The sequence below is a fragment of the Mastomys coucha genome, unplaced genomic scaffold, assembly GCF_008632895.1.
Source record: "Mastomys coucha isolate ucsf_1 unplaced genomic scaffold, UCSF_Mcou_1 pScaffold9, whole genome shotgun sequence".
NCBI classification, from domain to species: Eukaryota; Metazoa; Chordata; class Mammalia; order Rodentia; family Muridae; genus Mastomys; species Mastomys coucha.
Window position 1 is genome coordinate 15,699,760 of NW_022196915.1, and position 22,034 is coordinate 15,721,793.

The 22,034-nt window shown below is 41.8% G+C and overlaps 1 protein-coding gene and 1 long non-coding RNA gene across 3 annotated transcripts in view; one reads left to right on the forward strand and one right to left on the reverse strand.

Moving 5' to 3' along the window:
• LOC116084429 overlaps positions 1-2,367 on the forward strand; it is an 8,655-nt gene extending 6,288 nt beyond the window's left edge. Inside the window, exon 2 of the long non-coding RNA XR_004116106.1 lies at positions 2,189-2,367. This is a non-coding gene — a long non-coding RNA (uncharacterized LOC116084429). The remainder of the gene's footprint in view (positions 1-2,188) is intronic.
• Cacna2d3 (calcium voltage-gated channel auxiliary subunit alpha2delta 3) overlaps positions 1-22,034 on the reverse strand; it is an 816,591-nt gene that overhangs the window by 303,816 nt on the left and 490,741 nt on the right. The gene's annotated exons all lie outside the window — the stretch shown is intronic.

The following is a 22,034-nucleotide window of genomic DNA, read 5'->3' on the forward strand; positions in this document are numbered from 1 at the left end:
ATATATGTACATGTATATATATATACATACATAGACACCAAAAATACATAAGAAGCCTAGTTGATTCAGAAATGCTTGATGGAATCAAACAACAAGTATCTTTCCAACCTGGAAACAGGATTACACCTCCATAGCTTGAAAATGACTTCTGCTTTCAAACAAAGCAAAACAAAGGAAGTGACACAGAGATAGCTTTCCCCTGAGGTCACACAAAATAAGAATAGTACTTGTCTGTGTACCCCTGTGCTGGGAGATACAGGGAAGCTAAAGAAACAAAAGCTGTGCAGATTGGAAGAGAGATGGGAGACACCATTCCATGACTGTGGACAGAGAAGGCAGTGTCTGTACTATGGCATCATTAGGTGAAATTGACAAGTTCATTGTAAAGACCAATATAAAAAGTCAACTGCTTTAGTACATAGCAAAAAATAATTTCAGCAAACCTTCTACAATGCATGGTATATAAGCTCTCCAAGTTTAAACTATAAAATACAAAAGAAAGAAAATATATAGACATACACAGTTCATGAGCTGGAAGGCTTAACACTGGAAATATATTTCAGATTTCTTCCAGTCAATTTTTGCTATCAATCCAATCTCAAGGTCCTAGAAGAAAATTTTATAGAAATAAATACCTTTACTCTAAAATGAAACTGAAAAGAAAGTATGGAGCCTTAAGATACTCAGTGTCCAGTAGTGGCATATCTTCATCTGGAGCTCAGGGAGCTATGCGGAGGAGGCTAGAAGACGGTCCCAGCCAATGGAGATAGATGTCTCCATCAATGGGACACATGCACAAGGGAACTTCAGGGATCATGGCAATATGCACAGAGGCCGCACAGGTTCAAGCCAGATGGGGTCTCAGTGCTGAGGTTGAGGTCTTAGACATGGGCTCCCATCCCTAACCAAGACACTAGCTGCAATTGATGTCCACTTGCAAAGGAAAAGCTAGCTTTCTCCAATGGAGTCCTATTAGGTATATAAACCACACTTAAGTAGATGATTAATACACAATGAACTCAGTGGCATTTTGTAGATGTTTTATCTCATATTGCATTGTTTGGACATTTTTTACTGTTCTCTTGCTTGTATATTATGATTACTGATTTTTTGCATTTATGGGTTTTATCTACTCCCACTCCATGCTTGTGTGTGTTTGTACATGTGTGTATGTATTTGTTGTGATTTTCTTCCTATTTAAAAAAACTGTTTTGTTTGCCTATTTGTTTGAGAGAGAGAGAGAGAGAGAGAGAGAGAAAGAGGTGGGGTTGAATGAATTGGTGGGAAGGTGCGAGATCTGAGAGCAACTGGGGATGGCAAACATTTATGAGAATAAATTATGTAAAATATTTTTAATAAAAAGTAAAAATATAATAAAAATAAAATTGGGAAACATCTCACTTGGGATATAGAAAAATATATCTTGAAATGAAAATAAAAGAACAGTATCAATAAAGAAAATATGAATATCACCAACTGTAACACAATTAAAAATCTTGTGTTTAATCAAGATACTAGTAAAAGAAAAACAAAAGAAAGTGACATAATGAAAGAAAATATTTTCAGAATCTACACATTTAATAAAGAGTTGGTTTCTAAAGTAGATAAAGAACTATTAAAATGTAATTAGTAAGAACACAACACCAGACTTTTGAGGAACAAAAGAAATGTGTGTGTGTGTGTGTGTGTGAGAGAGAGAGAGAGAGAGAGAGAGAGAGAGAGAGAGAGAGAGAGAAATTTTAGTTTGTGATTTTATAATGATAATGGACTGGTGCTCACAAGAATTTTTAGTTCATTGAACATTTCTCTATTATCCCTCATTTTGTGCCTTGCCCAGAACCCCCCTCTTTCTCTCTCTCCTCTCTCTCTTTCTCTTTCTCTTTCTCTCTCCTCTCTGCCTCTCTCTTCCTCTCCCTCTTTCTGTCTCTCTCCTCTCTGTCTCTCTCCCTCTCTCTCCCTCTCTCTCCCTCTCTCTATCCTCTCCCCCCTCTGTCTCCTTCTCCCTCCTCCTCTCTCTCACTAACATATCACTTCCTTCCTTTATCATTAATTCAGTGTTGGTCACTTAGATGGTTTCCAGGCTTTGACTACTGTGAATAAGGCTGTAATGTACCTTAGAGTTCTTGGTATCACATCAATCTAGTGAGTTCCCCCTTGTTAACCTAGTGATCACCTAACCCATGACTAGGTATGAATGACCTGTGAATGGGGAAGAGCCATGATGGTCAAGACTGCAAAGAATGGCCCTGGTGAAATGTCACTGTTGTCCCTGGCCACCCAACAAGACCTGTGACCACGATACCAAGAAGACTCAGCAGCTTTTACCATTTATGTAATACTCTGAATGAAAACTATTGGCCTCACCAATTTGTATGTTCTATCCATGATCCCTGCTATCAACAGTGAGAAGCTATAGACTCTTGGGTTTTACTGGAACCTTGGGAGTGTATGTGAGGCTGACCAAGATCAACTGTTCTCTGGGAAAACTGTACCACTAACACTGATAGTTCTGTTAGGATGTGGCACACTCTAGAGTATAGCTGTACGTTCCTCTATTTAGAGTAGAAAGAGTTTGTCTTTCTTGCCTTTCCTTTAAACAAGTCTTGAATAAATCTGTGCTGTCACCAGTCTCACACAGATGAACATGGGCTGTCTGCAGACAATAGAAGCCTTGTTCCCAGGCATGGTGACATTACAAGATCATCTTGTTTTTCATCAGCCTCTCTTTATCTGCAGTTCTTCCCACTGTGGGATGAAAACAATCCAAGACAAGATATTCTTCCTGATGCCTCTAGGGCGCACAGCATATTTCTTTCCAATTGAGAAACCACAGCTTTCTTTTCTCTGTCCCTTGGCCCATTTGTCACAATCCACTTCAAGCAGCAAATCCAGCTTCCTCACCACAGAGGTTCAGAAAACATTGTCGCTCTGCTTAAGACTCAAACAATGGCTACATTCTCCAGACATGTTCATCTCATGGTTGTGCATGATGCAATCTGGAGGAAGATTTAATGGAATAAACATCCACTTTAAGATTGACCTGCATGACAACAGGATCTTGAAAATAATGATCAGAGCCCACACATTTCTTGGCATTTGACCAGCAGGCAAATAGTACTCTCAGCTATGATCACTTCCAATGAGGTCTTCTGTGTATGCAAAGCTCACTACAGCTGTCCCTGACCTATACGGATTGCCAAGCCCTCACTATGGGCCATGGATTTTAGCTGTAGCAGCTCACCTAGCTCTCAGTTCACCTTGAAATACTTGTGGCTTTTATCCACATCTGAAAAATAGATAGCCAAAAATATGAAGTCACATTTCTAACAGTAGCAGAAAAAAAAAATCCAGTTTGTTACTCTGACCACACCCTGCATTTCTCTCTCACATAGGCAAATCAAAGGTGATGCAGGGAAAGTAACTTGTAAACTCTTCTACCAGTCATGTTTCTATGAGGATTCTGCTTCATTCCTGTTATACGTAACAGTCGCTTTGCACAACCTACATTTTCTAGAGGTAAATAAGATACATTCAAAGGCATCTCAGCTTCTAAAAGCAAGGTGGAACTATTTCTGATTTATCTGAATCCCTTTTATCATCCCTCCTAGCACTAAGCAATATAGCATCCCTTGGAACAGAAGTACAACCAAACCACCCACATGAAAACAGATTTGTCAAGTCACAAGACATCATAGATTCAAAAATGGACTATTAGTGAGCATCTGACTATGTGACCAGCAGTATCCCAAACCCTATAGACATTGTCTCATTTAGGTATTACAACATTCTTATGGAACAGTGTTATGTATACTCTGTACCCTTTCCCCTGCAATGTACATGAATTTGTGATTATATGCTACCTGACAAAAAAGGACTGATTAAGCAGCAGTTGCAGGTTATTGGGAACATATAACCAGGGTCCTATGTGCCTTCCTTCTTATCTCATTGTGCTGCTGGGCTCCTAGCTATACACTGATCCTCATCCCATCTTGTGTGCACATGTTCTGACTCCTCCAAGCTCCACTTAGGAATCACAATTGGTCTAAGTTAATTTTAGAAGATCTGTTTTATTTGTCAGGGGGTGGTTCTGCCATGAACATGTTACCCATTCCTGGTCAGTGAGGTAAACAGTGGTCCTTGCTTGTGAGTAAGAAGGGGTTTTGTCATGAATGAGATAGAAATATATAGGAGGTGTCTACTGCTAAGTCTTCAAACTGCAGACCTCTACTTTGAACCATGATGCCATCACCATTTATATGGTGAGAAGGCCAAGGAATCTACTGTAAAAACAGTGAACTGGGGAGTCCTCCAGAATTGTTGGAATTGGAGGAAAAGTTAGGTCATCCTAACTTAAGCTATCAGGCTTTGTGAAAACTTATTACTTGACTTACCTAGTGAGATAACAGGAAGTTCTCATGCTTGAGAACTCATCAGACTCTACATTTCACTCAGTACTGGTGATCAGCAGCAAACAAAATGCTTTTATTTTTATACTCAAGAGAATTATGCCTTCAAAGGATAAATTAGCTCGAGAAAAAATCATGTTACTTTATGGCATTAGAATTTTGCTCCCTGTGAATTTATAGCCTGGGCTCTTTCCATCAAACTTTCCTGTGTTCATTGTGTTATGGCAAAGAGTTCAGTTACCTTGTATCAAAATATATTACATAGTCACAGAAGGATGGCAGACAGTTTACCAGTTGTTCAGGTTGCCTAGATTGCAGTTAAATTAGCTTCTCAGATGGGCCTCTGACTTTTAAGCATGTTCAATTGCAGACAAGGAGACTTAACTAAATATTCTAAGTAACAGCTTCTCAAATGGTAGCAAATGTGTAGTAATGACTTTAAGAACCCTGAACGTATTTACAATGTTCATTACACTTTTAATGTAGTTAGCAATTAATATTCTAATTACTGGTTAAAAATTACTTCACTACAGAGTTCTGACTGGAGCCTTGAATCTAAATGAGGTCTTACATTAAAATCAAGCTGTTGCCTGGTACATTCCCTATTCCTGAAAACTAATAAAGAAGATGTTTCCCAGCATCCCTTGGAGGCGCGCTGGGTCTTGTGGCCAGGGTCTGGCCAATGGTTCCTAGCATCCTTTGGAGATGCGCTGGGTCTTGTGGCCAGGGTCTGGCCAATGGAATGAATATCACTTCCCAGCTGGCCAAGAAAACATCTGTATGAAAGTCTCAGGCCTTAGGCTTTCTCCTGCCAGTCATAAAGTCCACATATTTTGGCTGGTGACATCAATGGCACAAGGAGGCTAGATGTCTACTTCTGGATAAAATTATTCAACCTGCACCTTATTGCAATGTTTAATGAATAAACCTTTCAAAGGCCATTTAAATGATGTTTACTATTGTTGCTGTTACTCAAAAATGGCTCAGCCTTTTCTTTATAGCTCTAAGACAATTTGCTATTAAAGTCTCCTTGCAACTGGCTTGTCAAACCTCTGCATCTTCAATAACTACTGTTGACTCATGCTACCCACTGGTACCAACAGTTCATTGACTGGTCAATGATATATGTTCCATAAATATTTGTGTAATGTATGAATAAATGGAAGAGACATGCATGTGAGTTGTCTTTTCTACTGTTGTATGTTTAGAAGTTTTATATGAGTCAAGCAATGAGAAATCTAAAACCTAAACCATCTCAAAGAATTAGACCATTGTATTAGATTGTGCACATAGAAAAGCTGTAGCCCACTGTCCATCTAGACTTCACTTTTGTCTAATTCCTTCCTCCCAGTGCCCCGTGTGGTAGGATTCTGAGATAGGCAATGCCCCCTCTCATTTATTACCTTACTTATTACTTTGTGTGCTTGGGGGTATATGTGTTTGCCTAAGTGTAGTTGGATGTACATATGTTCAGAGCCAGAGGCAAACTTCAGGTAGTATTCCTAAGGAGTCCATAGTATTGTTTTAGGCAGGGTCTGATGGTCCTGTGTTTGTAGCACAAACTAGTTAGCTGGTAAGAAAATCCAGATATTTGATACCAGTGACTTCTTATGATCAGAGACCTGTGACCTGGAATAGAAAATTCAGTATACCACAAATCCAGATGTTTCATTGATTGGGGTTGTGTGCTATTTACTTGATTCAAGGCCAGGAATATAAGGCCCCTGGGCTTCTTAAGCTATGTCATGTTCATAGCTCTGAGTTTGGGCTTTAAGTGAAAATTTTCCTTGTTAGGCCATAACCTCGTCTATTGTTCAATGAAGGCAGTACCTCACATGTTTAAACAAGGTGTGTCCATAGTCTCTGTGGGTTCAGGTAAATTTGGTGTCACATACCTCAGTCATGATGACTGGAGTGGCCTGACTTCAAAGGGCAAGGGAGGATGAAATCATTTGGAGGAACTTTATACTGGGTGAACAGTCCCTTTGACAAACAATAGGCCTGTCAAATTTTTCCCTTCCCTGGTGACATCAGCAAAGCACAAATCCAGGAGATATGGGTCACTGAACCCCTCTCCCTTCCAGCATCCATGTGGTAAAATTCTGAGTAGGGCAATCCCCCTTACTGAAGGGCTTTCTTTTGTTACCTTAATCATGACTTGGTGTGCTTAGGGGTATATGTGTCTGCAAAAACACAGTTGTGTATATAGGTGTGTTTGGATGCCAGAAGTCAACTGGTATTCCTAAGGATCCCATACTGTTATTTAAACAGGGACTGACTGGCCAGGGTTTATAACATGAACTAGGCTAGTTGGTAAGGAAGTCCAGAAAACTGCCTGTCTCTGCCTCTTCATTATATGCTCTTCATTATAAGCAGGGCCATCAGAGCCAGCTCTTTACATGGGAATAGAGATTAAATTCAGGCCCTCTCGTTTGTACAGCAAGGACTTTACCAACTGAGCTCGCTCTCCAGCCCCTCAAGGGCCTTCGAACCATGTGTGCGCATGCATGCACCAGACTAACTTATAGTCCAACTCACAAAGCATCTAAATGGATTTGAGCTATCAAGGACCTCTTATGATATGGCTTTTGGTAAACCTTGGAAACATCAGTCATATACTAATGAAAGGACTTCAAAGTAAAGCTCACAGAGGAAGGAACAAGAACCCTCTTCCATCCACAGAAAGAATGTCTGTCATAAACCATACCCAGAATTCTATTTCCACTCATATCCATTCACATCCTAGGTTGTACATTGAGCCCTAGACATATGTCAAATCGAGGATATAGATATCCTTTACATAGAAGCAGTAGATTTACGGCATTATCAAGCCATGTTATCAATGTCTCTGACCTTTGCCTGGAAATTAAAAGGTATTGTACACATCCAATAGATGTAATGAACAAACTCCAACATAACAGGCAGGAAAACACACATGACCAACTTCAAATTAAACCTCTCCTCTGACCTCTAAAATGCCAAGAATGCCCCCTCAGAAAATGACTGGACCATGGCCAATGAGGTCTGAATTCATTACATATGTTTTGGGGGTAGGGATTTTGTCCACACTCCCACTAATGATTTGTTCAGCCTTCATGGAAGTGCTATAGTGACAATAATTCTCAGGAAGTTGTTGGTTCTTGCTTTCATTTGCTAGCCCCAAATACACCTTCTATGCATTACTTAGATTAAGGACTTTGTGAAGGAAGCCTTTGAAAGAGAAAGAACTTGGGCAACAGTGCAGCGGGGCGTGAAATCCCAATCTGGATGGTTGGCTGTGTTGTAAAATTCATCCAGGAACGGAGAAGCCCAGAACAGAGGTAGGGAACAGAGCAGTGGAGTTCACAGTAGCTGATGGAAAGTTTCCCAACCATATCATGACAGTTGGCCTATGCAGGGCTCCGAATGAAATCCATTATGTTGCCTACAGAGCATGGGATTCTGGCAGACTTGGAGAAAAAAAATGTTTCCCTCTGTGAGCTTTAAAAGTTATCAAACGGCCTCCCGTCGCTCCTCACACTGGAGACTGAGGGCCTGCAGCAAGGGAGTGTCAGTTCCCATAGTGGACCCAACAATCAGTTATAAGAACCTTTTGAGAGGGAATTGAACATACACTAAAAGATAAAGTAAAATGTAATGGCTACTTGGAGTCTGTTTGGCAACTTGCTACTAACAGAAGTCCAAGCACAAAATTCTGAGAATTGATACCATTTTTAAATAATGACAGGTTTTTAACCGTACAATCACTAACATTTCCCATCCTACATACTTCATGGAATTTTCATGAGTGAAAAGGCATGGATGACAGATGCCCAACTCTTGGCCAGCACTGCAACACAGTGGCTTCACATGTTGACTCTTCATGGTAGGCAGGCTGGCTGAGAGCATGCTTTGATCTCACTACTTTGAGGAGAACATGTTCATATTGACAGAAAGGTACCTTACACCTTTATTAAACTTCTGCTGAAATGTCATTGCTGGGATGGACTTAGTGGGTACATGGTTTTCTGAAACTACAGCTCAGAATTTAAAATTCAGGAAGACATTCTACCGATATTAAAGGGAAGCTTTATTTGGACACAAGAAAGCAGCTCACTGGTGTGTCTCCTTGGGTATTCATAGAGCCAAAAGAATGGTTCCTTCTAGCAGAGGAACCAGATTCAGATATATAGGGATGAGACTCCAGTTGATTTGGCCTTACTGTGCATGACTAGGATGCTGTCTCACAGGAGACAGCAAAACCACAACAGATGGGTCTATCTTCATGAAAAAAGACAGCCTATAACCATGATCCCCAGAGCTATATCACCACTAGCTACGACCATCATCCCCAGTATTGGATCATCCCTATCATGGTATTAGTCACTTTTATGTTGCTGTGATAAAGATAAAAAGCAATTTATGGAACCAACAGCTCATTTGGTATATGGGTCCACTGTGGTGGGAACGGCTTGGCAACAGGCCATGAGAAACTAGCCAATGATATCGTATTCACATACAGGGTGCAGAGAGGGTGAACAGGAACTTGGATAAGGCTATCACTCTTCAAAGCCTACTCCCAGTGACATTCTTCCTGACAAAAGCTAGATCTTCTGAAGGTTTCAGGAACTGTCTGAATAGCACCATCAACTGGCCACCGAGTGCTCAAATACGTGAAACAATGAAGACATTTTTCATTCAAACCACAACAGGATCACTCAAATACATAGTAGGCACCAAGTCCATTGGCAGGTATGAACAAGACAGGAGGCTTCAGACACAGCCTCATCCCAAGTCAAAACTCCTTTAGTTACACTTACATAAGCACTTGAAGCAACTTATTTTCAGCTAACAAAGAAAACATTGTATTGTTTTGCAAGTACATCAATTAACCAAGACAATGTTCTATTGTTCTGTAATTATATCAATTAATACAAACAGTTAATGGTTTTATGAAAGATTGCTTGGGAAGTTCAAACTATTGAATTAAATGACTATAATCCCACTGAAATACCGATTTAAAATATTAGCTATCAGGGTCAGTGAGTCAGTCCGATGACCTAAGTATGATAGTATAGCCCACATGTTGGAAGGAGAAAACCAACCCCTCCATGTTGTCTTCTGACTTCTATATGCATGCTATGGAATGCAAATGCATTCCATAAATAAAGTAATATAATACTAACTAAAATGTATTAGATAATAAATATTAATCACCAGGACCAACAAGATGACTTGGTAGGTAAAGGCACATCATGCCAAACCTGATGACCTGAATTTAATACCAGAGACATACATATTTGAAGGAGAGAACCAACTCTCTCCCAGAAGCTGAAATCTGTCCTCTACACATATAATGCACCATGGCATGTATTTCTGCAGGAATACACATATATAGCAGTTGAATAAATAAATAAGTAAATCAAACAGTAAAGCAATAAAGTATTTTAAAAACATTAGATATCAACGAAAAAAAAGATTGCCTAGTTAATTTTTAAAACCCTTGACCTCTGACTTTTCTACTATGATGTCATCTATTCACTTAAACCAAATCATAATAACAAATTTGGCACAAGGGGCTGGGGACAAACACTGTGGAAAAGGCCAAGTTGGAGTTCTTAGAAAGTCAGGGATCTCATGGGAACAATAGGTAAGTTGCCTTACTTTTCTAGTTCAGTGACTTCACCCCTAAGACACCACCAGAATTGGTGTCACTCCAACAGCCAATAGACCTGAGAAAGGAAGCCACACAAGCCCCGGGACAAGGAAGGACAAAGAAGTGAGGATTGAACCAGGGCAAAGACTTCAAATAAATATTGCCTACTCTGAATATTCCTGTACTCTGGACAGTGTGTGCTCAGTACACTTAGAAGATTTCACCAAAGAAACCTTGATGGCAAACCACAGACTCTTTTTGAAGACTAAGCCACCTAGGGAACAAGGTGAGAGGAAGCCTTGTCCAGCAGATGCAGCATGCTTGTGCCTGCACTTCCACATTTCTGATGCATGGCACAAAATGTTTGTGGCTGTTTTCAGTTTCATTCCACTCGGGAACGCTTCCCATGTGAGTCCAGGAGCAAAGTGTCTGAGGATGGGGAGTGGAGAAGAGGAATCTGCCAGGCATCTATATCCACAACTGAGTTTGTATTGTCTCTCTCAGATGGTAATTAAGCTCTGAGTTCCATCCCCAGCAATGGATTGAAATAAGAGACATTAAAGGCCAGCTAGGGAGTCACAGGTTTGGGTCATGGCTTTCAGTTAGGTGGCTTTGGTTTGTGTCTCTTGGCTGAAGCAGTGCTTGTTGAAAGGTACCCTCACCAGGATGACTGTGTGCGAGTTTTGATCACTGCCACGTGAATGGTGAAGAAGACCATTCTCCAACATGTCAAAAAAGAAAATCACTAGGTCAACAAATTTTTGTAATGACTCCATAACTCACAGAGGTCCCTCAGCCTGCAGAGATCTACAGGCAAAGACCTACTTGGCAGGTATCAAAAAATCACAACAAAGAAATGCAAACTATGTATGGGTTGGGATGTGGAGTCTCCCCAATAGGAGATCTTAGCTAGCCTTATAAAAGTCAGTTAAAAATGTTTAAGGAACATACTTGGAGTACAGCATTTCTAATGTGGCTGTCACACTACATTTAATACAGAAAAGATGTATTTTTAAATGATCCGGTTACTCCAAGGGCTTTGGCTTATAAAAGCCTTTTTTATTGAGATTCTAAATTCCAGTCTGAATAACCTTTCAATTTGTTCCAGTAATTTTTCCCCCTCCTACATTTGCATTGGCAATACAGCTGGAGTCGTTTCAAAGCCGGGCCCTAAGCACTGAGCCTTTTGTACCAAGCCTCCCCCTTCAGCATAGACTGTGGGTGCCAGATTTGACATTTCTATGAAGCTGTTTGCACAAGAAAAACCACTTGCTTTTCAAAGATGAGATTAAAGAGAGCTTAGCAAAAGAAAGAGAGCATGTAGTGTTTTCATCCCTGTGGTGATTTACCTGGGGGTTGAGGTAGGGGTTTGAACTGAGAATTAAGTCACTTCAGGATTCCAGGACTTGTTAAAAGCATTGCAAAGCAACATGGCTCTCTGTTAACATATCTGTCTACAACCCATATCCCCTGTTTTCTTATCTAATCGTTAATCACTTTCCTTGGTTCTCCACTGTGTGTGCTCTGACTCTGTTTTCCAACATGATATGTTGAGTGTCAGTGCAGAGGCAGATCTGTAAATCTGTGGCTCTTTGGGAAGCAATTCTTCCCAAAAGACTAATAGGAAGTAAGACTTGGCAGAGAAAGAAGGACTATGAAGGGACTTGGGGTCACACAATGAACACTTGGTAGGAGGAGTGTGGATATTTAGTAAGCTTCTTTTGGGGGCTCAAACCAAATAAGACACTTTGGGGAATACTAAAGGGTGCCTATGAATAACAAAACTTAGATGCCATTTCACTTGTAGATACAGCAGTAATTCTGAAGACAGCTTAATATATCTCAATGTCTAGAGACTAGTTTTACACCTTGTTGAGATAAGACTGAGTCTATAAAATCACTATTTTGTCTCTGGTTTTTGAGATGGGCTTACATTATGTTTTCTATTTATCTATTTATTTCATGTATGTGAGTACACTGTTGCTGTCTTCAGACACACCAGAAGAGGGCATTGGATCCCATTATAGATGGTTGTGAGCCACCCATGTGGTTTCTGGGAATTGAACTCAGGATCTCTGGAAGAGTAGTCAGTGCTCTTAACCACTAAGCCATTTCTCCAGCCCCTACATTATGTTTTCTAATCTAGCTCTGAACTCATGAACTCCAGCAATCTCTTTGTCTCAGTCTGCCCAGTACCTAGGACAATAGCCCTGTGCTACCACCTCCACAGCTAACTGAGCCTGTAAAAGTCTTCATGGTATATTCTGGTCCCATACATGTACAATAAGTATCATGTAGATAAATAATATATATTCCTTGTCAATTTATCCAACCTAAGATGTAGTGGAATTCTTTGAGATGGGTTCTCACTAGCAATCTGAACTGTCTTCAAACATATAACTCTCCTGCCTGCCCTTACAGAATACTAAAAATGTAGGTGTATGCTACCTTGACCTGCAAAACCAAAAAAAGATATATAAAGCCCTTTCTAATTTGTGCCTATCCATAACATATTTGCATCATGTCAACACATCTTTGTGAACAGCAGGTAGGTATGCCAGGAAGAGAGAGAATAGGAAGGACTCTTAGCAGAATTCCTGAAAAGCTCATGTGTGGCTCTCACATCTCCTACACATAGTTCAGCCCCTTTCATTTTCATAAAGGTCACTAGTTTCAAAGCCATGACAACCTGAAACAATTTCTCATGTAATTTGTTTCTGGTCCACTTGTAAACATCAAATGGCCTCTGTTGCCTCTGTTAGTGGGTTACACACAGCTCATTTGGGAAAAATTAAGACAGCTTGTAGGTCCAGGTATGGTTTTTAATGTTTAGAAGGCAAATAAAAAAATATATATATACACATATATATATGTGTGTGTATACTATATATATGTGTGTATATATATACATACATATATATATGTGTATGTATACACACACACACACACACACACACATATATATATATATATATATATATATATATATATATATATATATATATATATGTAATTTGCAAGAACCCAGTTAAAACCATGAATAGAACCCAGTTTGCTTCATCAGTTTGGCTCAGTTGCATCCTGCTGCCTGTACTTTTGGGTTAACCATCAATAGTTCACCCTTTGGAAACTCATGCTGGGTCCTTGAAGAGATGGCTCAATGGCTAAGAGGTACAGTGTAGAATCTGTATATCTGGGTTAGATCTTTGGTACATCAGTGGCCCACATCACTAGGTCACAAAATTGATTTATTTAGATGAGCTACTAAGATTGCTTACTAGTCCATGTTCTTCCTGTGTTAGCATGAGTTCAGATCTTTTGAAGCCACAAAAGAGTCAAGCATGGTAACAGATGTGAAAGAGGCAGAGACAGGTAGATTCCAGGAGCTCAAGGACCAGCGGATCTAGCAAAAACTCTGGGCCTTAAACTTGAGATCTTGTCTCACAAAATAAGGTAGAATAGTGGAAGTCACCCAGAGTTGACCTCTAGCCTCCACATGTATATGCATAGGTGAGTGTGCTCACATACATACATGTACACTCGTGTATATACCAATATACATGGCCAAAAATTTACAAGACAACTCTCAGAAAGCAATGTGCATAGAGCCCAACATATAGGACAAAATCAGCTAAATAAACCCCTTTATGGTATACTTATCATTTTTCCACCAATGGCTCTTTATTCAATGTCATATCCACTAAAGACCGGGAATTCTGAAGGACACTTCAGGTATTCTCTGAAACAGTGTTCTCAGTAGGATTGTTTACGCTGGCAAGATGTTTGTGTCACAACAGGGAGCCTAAGAAGATCTGAAATGTGGCCAGTGCGATCAAGGAATTGAATCTTTAATATATATTTTTTTTAATTTGAAGCAACTTGGACATGAATTCAAATGGCCACAAATGTCTCCTAGTCACCTTCTTTATATGCAGTCATTCTGGGAATAATAGGAAAATGGGCTAATGAGCATAAAAGGAAACAAAATAATAATAGTAATAATAATAGTAACAACAACAACAACAACCCATGGGAAAGGCTGAAAGTAAACTGACTACTTTGCCCTCACATGCACATTTGAGATGGTGCATGTGACTGTGAAGGTAAGGCTGAGTAGGGAGTCAGGCTTTTTTGAGTCCAGTGATGCCTGCCTACATCCCTGGAGCCTTAGTGGCCCTTGGCTATGAGAAGGTGATACTGAGGTTTCCTAGGTGCTAGGAGTGGGTAGCTTCCTAAGGAAACCCATCAGTGCCAGCTTTGTGCGCGTGCACACACACCACACACACACACACACACACACACACACACACAAACACAGGATTTAAATTTCACTAAGTTGGTATATTCTGCGTATTTATTCAGCAAGGATATAAACTGTTGAATAGAGCCCTTACTATGTGGCAGAATTCATAGGAGTAGGAGAAAAAGCCAAATTCACATAAATTAGTGTACGCTCTGTGCTTTCCATCATCTGCATACTTTATCTTTAATCTCATTGAAGCTCAGGGCATAGTCAATGTTACTATTATTTTATGCAGGCTATGTTTATGTTTACATATGTTTAATGTGGCTAAACAGGCCACACAAAGGATAGCATCAGAGCATGGCCCATGTTTAGTGTGCTAAAGTTTCAAATCAGAAGGCCACTACCATGTATTTTAACAGTCAATAGGATTTTAGTTTTTTATTAAGAAACAATGCTGTGAATCGAACCAGGAAGGTTAGACATAAACACAGGGCAATAATAAACAAGTTAAAGCAATCACAATGAGAAGGACAAAGCTTACATAAAGGAAAGCTACCTTCAAGCAACTTGCTCAAGTGGACATACAAGATTGTTTTCCACAGGAGAGAAAGACTTTGGATGGTAATTGTTAAACTAATCCCAGGATGACATAAACCTGCCCTCTCAGGTAACTGAGGGGGTGAGAACTGAGGCAAGAAGGATCTACTGACTCCAGGAGATCAAGGCCAGCCTGGACAACGTAATAAGAGCTGATCTCAAAATCATAAAATTAAGTGACTAGAGAGATTGCTCAGTGGCTAAAAGCATACACTGATCTGACAGAGGACCCAAGTTCAGTTCTAAAGGACTCATAGTTGCCTATGATTCCAGCTCTAGACGACCTGATGCCTTCTGGATGTCATGAGCTCCTGAATTCACAGGAAAAGGAGACATGTGCTGTGGGACTGTGAAAGGCAGCCTGTTTTCTGGTTGAGCTTGGTTTAAATTCCAGAGACCCAGCAGATAACTCTGCAAGGGATGGAGGGAAGTTTGCAGCTCCCAGACACTAGGCTCCTGACATGAGGCCCCAGCACCATAATTCTGTGGCCATCGGTCTAAGAGGACAACGCCTCAAGTTCCTGGTATTCTGTCTGGACCCCACCTGCACAGTTACCTGGCAACAGCCAGATATGCTCCTCCCCACAGTTACCTCCCTCTCTTACTCTTACTCCTGTTTCCAGCTTGCTTCTCTCTTGTCCTCTTGCTCCCCCTCTCTCTGCATTCCCTTCCCCCTCTCTCCATGAGGCCATGGGTGGCCTCTACTTCTCTACTCTTCCTCTCTCTGCCTCTTAGCTCCCTTTCCCACCATGACAATAAATGCTTTAAAACCATGGTCTGCCTCTTCTCTTTGGGATCCACTGTGCTAGAGCAATGGAGCAGGTCTTCCTCTAAAGAGCTGTGCATAACCCCACGCAGAAGGCCTTTCTGCATTCCCAGCCAGAGCCATCAAGCCAAGCCGCTGGCCCAACAAGCCAAGGACTCTCTTCCCTGAGAGAACCAGCTGAAGCTCTCTCCTCCTGCCCTTTTCCCTTCAGCCCTAGGCCAGAGCAAGCCGTGCAAGACCCCCACTCCATTCTCAGCTCTTCTGTAGCATTCAGTGGCATCTGTGGTGCTCAAGAGTGAGAACTTGCCATCCCTGGCCTCCATATGGACCAGGGACCCCAGAGCCAGCTCTTCCAGAGCACCTAGCAGTGTCTGTGGTACCTGAGAGTCCAAGCCCAACTCTGGCAGTTCCTCAGGGACCTCAGATTGTGCCTCCCCACACTAGGAGCAGAGTTCTCAGGCTTCTCACAGCATAAACCTGCCTAGAGTAGGCATGCGCAGTGGGGTATGCACAGTCAAACTTCCTATGTCCTGCCTCTATGAGTGGCCCTATCTCTGTGGCTGGCCAGTTGCAGGACACCATTTTAACCCATAGTGTGCAAACACAGATTTAAAAAAAATAAATAAAAAAACCAAATCTTTAGGAAATAATAGAATGAAAGTAAGATACCCTTCTTGTACCCCATTAGAGGAGGAGCTTGCATCTTGTGACCAGGGTTGAGACGAGGGAAAATTGGGGCCCCAAGTCCTCAAGCCCTTTCCCCTCCATTTTCCCAGACTCCTGCCCAGCCTTCTTCTCTTTGGTTGCATCCCACCTGCTATGTCTCCCATGCATTCCCATCTCAGGTGGGCCATGATGGGGCTCAAAAAAGGAACAGTGTTTAAAGTGGCAGCAGATGCCACCAGCTACAAGTTCCTTCCATTGCTGCTGTATTTATACCCTTGCATTTTGGTTCCTTTGTCTTCTCTCATCCGAAGTGTTTCGGGGAGGTTCAAGTCTTCTGGGTTTCTAGGGAAGTAGACTGTCAGCACTCCATAAGCACAGAACAATATAGTAATTATGCCCTCTTGCCTACAAGCCATTATGGTTTCAACAGTCTTCTGCTTTGGTTAAAACCTTGCTGAGCTGCCTATAATTGCATGGTCATTGGCAATTTCTACACATTTTTATCCACATTCACAAATATTCTCTTACTCTATACATGGACATACTAGAGAGACAATACACACACACACATACACACACACACACACACACACACACACACACACACACACACACACACGGTAGGAGAAAATTATATCTGAAGGCTATTGCCCATGCATCAATGTATAAAACACTTCACAAGAGATGAAAAGTGCCAGGCAAATGTTATTCTTTCTGCGTTGTTCACATTTCCCCCAGTCACGTTACATCTCCTTCCGCAAATGTTCTCATCATGTTTTATTCTGACTATACGAATTCTGCTTACTTGAACATTCTCTCGTCTTCAAAGACGGTTGCAGGCAGGAGGCATTCCATTTTAATCCTTTACTTTGCCCTCCCGAATGTCAAGCACTTGTGTTCAGCGTCTTCAAAATCAATAGGGACCCAAGACATATCGCAATGAATATCAGATTGTTCAGAGCAGAATATTAAGCATGCTTTATGTTTTTCTAAGGCGGGTTTTAAAAACAGGACTGGCAACAAAAGCAAGTTGAAAGTTTATGAAAACAGACAACCCTAGCTGTATTGCATTTCCCTTTGTCTGGAAGCCAGCTCTTTTGAAAGAGTTCAAAGCAGAACGGAATTGTGGCTAGTCTTCTAAGCAAACAACACTGTCCCTGCATGTCAGTGAGTCTCCCTGTTGCCTCCCAGCTCCTGAGGGCCCACCTCACTCCCTGCAATTTGCCATCTACATTCCCAAGACTCCTCCTTGGTTACAAATCTGCTGTGGATGCCATTGTACTCTATATCCATAGGCAGTTTCCTGGGAAGCAACCTCAAGTAATCCATTTGTCACTAGGATCTGACAATGGCTTGAAAATATTGTTATTTGGATTGTGTGCAGTTGATTACTTTAAATGCAAGTAAGGGGAGAGAGCAAAATGATAGTGACAGAGGGCTCCAGAAAGGGACAGTAAACTTGATTTTCTGTTTGAACAAATTGTTGCTATGATAACATGTTGAGTATAATTTTAAAAAATAATGAATGACAGGGCTGATCACCATGCCCACTGGCAGGAAGAGACTCTGGAGAATAAGGAAAAAGAACAACAAACTGGCAAACAGAAAACTGGAGTTAACTGCTCCATCTTAAAAATATTTAGAAAAGATGTGCACCACTCCCAAGTCCCTGCCAACACACACACACACACACACACACACACACACACACACACACACACTTCCCAGAAATGGCTTTGGCATTCATTAATGGCTGGTTTGAATGCCGAGAAGGAAGAGAGGAAGACTGGTAGTCTCTTGCCTACAGTCTTTCTGCTCTGACTCCCTCTCCCTGGAATGCATGAAAAATAAGTGTATAGAGGGCTTCACTATCTTCCAGACCACAACAGTGAGAGGCACCTTGTAGCCAGGATGGACGGGAAGATCCTGGAAGGGACCAGGAGCATGGGTTACAGTGCTGGGTTCTATAGTTTCCCTGAAGGGCCAGATGGATGCTTCTCTCTATACAATGGAATCTCTGGGTTGGGAGGACTGGAAGCTAGCATTCCCCAAGAACATGGGCAAAGAAGAATCTTCTTGCTGGACTTGCCATGTGGAATACAGATAACTTTGTTTTTGCATTTGTGGTGTGTGCGTGTGTGTGTGTGTGTGTGTGTGTGTGTGTGTGTATGGGTGTGTGTGTGTATGGGTGTGTGTGTGTGAAGACCTGAGGTTCCTCTGTTGTCTTTGAAGAGTATTGAAGTAGTATCTTTCACTAATCAGGGAGCCGGATGTTTGAAATACTATGGCTAGCCAGTTTGCTCTATAAATTCCATGCCTCAGCCTCCATGTACTGGGACTGCAGGCAGGCTCTCACACACATCTGCCTTTCCTGTAGATTTTGTAAGATCTGTACTCTGCACAGCAAGCAGTTTCTCCTCAACCCTGGAAAGCAGAATTCTTATTGTTCTGAGAGTCTTGGTGGGAGTGACAGATGATTTCAGGACATCAAACCCGCTCCCCTCCCCATGTAGCACCTTGTCACTTGTTCAGGTCATTTTTTACTCTCAGGTCTGGCTTCACTAGGCAAAGCCCAGGCCAGGTGGAGAGATGAGAAAGGAGTGTGTCATTCATCAGGTGGCACCTTCACATTGCATGGCAGAAATGATGATGAGACAAAGAAGACTTCTGACCTCCAAGGATTCCAGCAGTTCTTCCCTACCAGTCCTTACTCCTCCAGACACTCAGCATCCAAGCCAACACTTGACTTTCATTCTTTCTCAGAGGGATTTTTCTGAGCAGGAAGTAAAATAACCACACACATTTCAAAGTGAAACATCCCAGAGTCTGAGGGGCACGAGAGACACACTGGGAGTTGGGAGCGGGGAAGCCTGTTTTAACCCAAAAACTTCTTGATTGTGGGTGACTGAAAAAACCATTCTTGGGAATGCTAGCCTAGGGAAGGTTCTCCACTGCTGTGGGGTTCAAGTTTTGCTCTAGATGAGAGACTCACCTAGGAAGTGTGTTCATGAATAGACTGAATAGGCAGATACTTGGAAATGATCCAGGGGCCCAGAGAAGACAGCAAGGCTGATGGGATCTGAGTAGAGCTACAGGAGCCAGAGAAGCCAGAGGCCTCAGACATTCTTCCCTCCACTGGGCTTCCAGAACAGAGGAACTCTGTGTCAGCCTTTATCGTCATAATGCTGCTTAACTTGAAGGACAGTCTCACTTGAGCATCATTTAAAATTTCCTCTGGAGGACTAGCAAGCTGGCTCATTGGCTAAACACACTTGTTGCTCCTGAAGAGAACCTGAGTATAGTTCATAAAATCTACATGGTGGCCCACAACTATCTATAACTACAGTTCTAGGTACAGATGCCCTCTTCTGGCTTCCGTAGCTACTGCATGGACATGGTGGCTATACATGTATGTAGACAAACATGCATGCACATAAAAGAAAACTAAATTAATCTTTTTAAAATGTTATCTAGAGAATTTAGACTTGTGATACAGACTTTCGATGACCTGGAACAAAAATTAAAACCCTGCAATCAAAGCAAATCTAAAAAACTTGCTAAGTAATATGGGGCTTGAAGGACACAAGAGCATCCACTGGCAAGATGCATGCAGAGGGGAGTTGTCTGAACTGAGCTCAGTTGTCCCTTGGGACGCTTCCAATCCCAATGATGAACACTTTCCTAGCAGTGAGATGGTGAGATCCTGCACAAGTGACCACTGGTGTTGTCTATCCAGGAAACAACAGTATTACTACAGTATCTGCCAGGTCCAGAGAAATAAACAGCAAGGAACCACAGCACCAGGGGATGTAGGATGTCAGCACTATTCCTATGTAGTGCCAGCTCCCGAAGGCCTTTGAAAACCCCCCTGATGTCAGTGCAGCATCAAGCAGCCTCCTCCCTGGCCATGTGGAATGTCTCCTTGGCTAGTTGGCTTGCCAAACAATTCCAGATGACACATGAAGGTTGTGGGGAGCCCTCCCAAGCTGGTGACTGAAGGAAGCATTGGCCTGAATCACAGATACACCAAGAATTGTTTGTGACCTTACAGCTGTCAGCAGCTACAGTTGAAGCTAAGATTTTATCTGATTATACTGTTAAAGCTTCAAGATGCCAAACAGGAATGCACCATCATTGTACTTTGGCTGTGCCACCTATCCCTCTCTCTATGCACTCACTCCTCTCCCTATGCCACCCACCCTTCTCCCTATGCCACTCACCCCACACCCCCTCCCTATGCTACTCATCCCTCTCCCTTTGCCCCCACCCTTCTCTCCACGTACCCACCCTCTCCCTATGTACCCACCCCTCTTCCTATGCCTCAATACCTCTCCCATGCTACCCACCCCTCTCCCTATGCACCCACCTCCCTTCCTCTGCACTCACCCCTCTCCCTATGCACCTACCCCTCTCCTAGGTCTCTTGGGCCACAGAGAGGGGAGATGTGAAACAGAACAAAGGGAAAGAGACTCAGAAGGAAAGAAAAATAAGAACACAAAACAGCCTTGAGAGAAGCACTAGCCAACACAAAACCAGAGAGGAAATAACAGATCATCCAACTTCACAAAATTTCTAAATTTTGACATGGCCAAAGCCACCATAGAAAATCAGAAGGCAGACGGAAAGCTGAGAAAAACATCTGTGGGCAATGACAAGTTATACGGATTTCTTGATCTAAAACCAGAGGAAATGAAGAACTTAAGAGTCATTTGGGGAGAAGGATAGAGGACCAGTGAGAGAACTGTGAGTCAAGAGGAACGTGTTCTTGTGCCCTCAGCAACCGGAAGGACTGAAGTTACAGTTCACCTCTAGCTACAACTATCAGAAACACACTGATATAGATGGGATGGCAGGAGGGCGGCTTCCCGTGAGTGCCATTTGGAAACAGGTATCCTAAACTCTACAGTTTGTTCTGGGCTCTGGTTCCATATGTGCATAACAACTTGTAACATGCTTTAAAAGATGAGTTAAAAACAGAAAGCCCCTGAGGTTGACTATGACTCAGAGGTTGAAAACTATATTTGAGGGGCCTAGAGGGACGGCTAAGTGGTTAAGAACTCATGTTGTTCTTCTAAAGGACATTAGTTTGAATCCTCAGCACATGTATTGGGCGGCTCAGAACCACCTGTAACTCCAACTCTATGGGCTTCAATGCCCTCTTCTTGCCTTCTTGGTTACCTATAGGCACAGGGTATATATAAACTCAGATGGATACACATAGTGGCATAAACCCACACAGTTACAAGCACATAAATAAAAAATAAGTCTTAAAATACTTTAAAAAGCACATTTCCAAGATGTATTTCATGGCATGAAAAATCATAATGACACAATGGAAAGAGATGAAGGATCAAGGCACGAAATTATTTTCTAGATTCTTAATGTTATAAAAAAAAGCATACACTTAAAATAAAAGGGTAAGAACCTAGAAATCAATGTGTAAGGCATACATTCCCCAGGAGACATATATTTCTAGCACAGCTTTAATTTATTACATTTTTTGAAGAAATGTAATAAATGAGTCAGAAGTCAAGATAATAGGAAGGAAGGAAGGAAGAAGGAAACCAAGCAGCTGGGAGAGCTGAGAGAGGGGAGCTGATGGGGGGAAGGGAGGACTACCGAGGGAGGGGGAGAGGAAGAGAAGCAGGTAAGCAGCACAGAGGCTACCACAGGGCACCAAGCACAAGAGCCTGCAGCCTTTTCTCAAAGGAGCTCTTT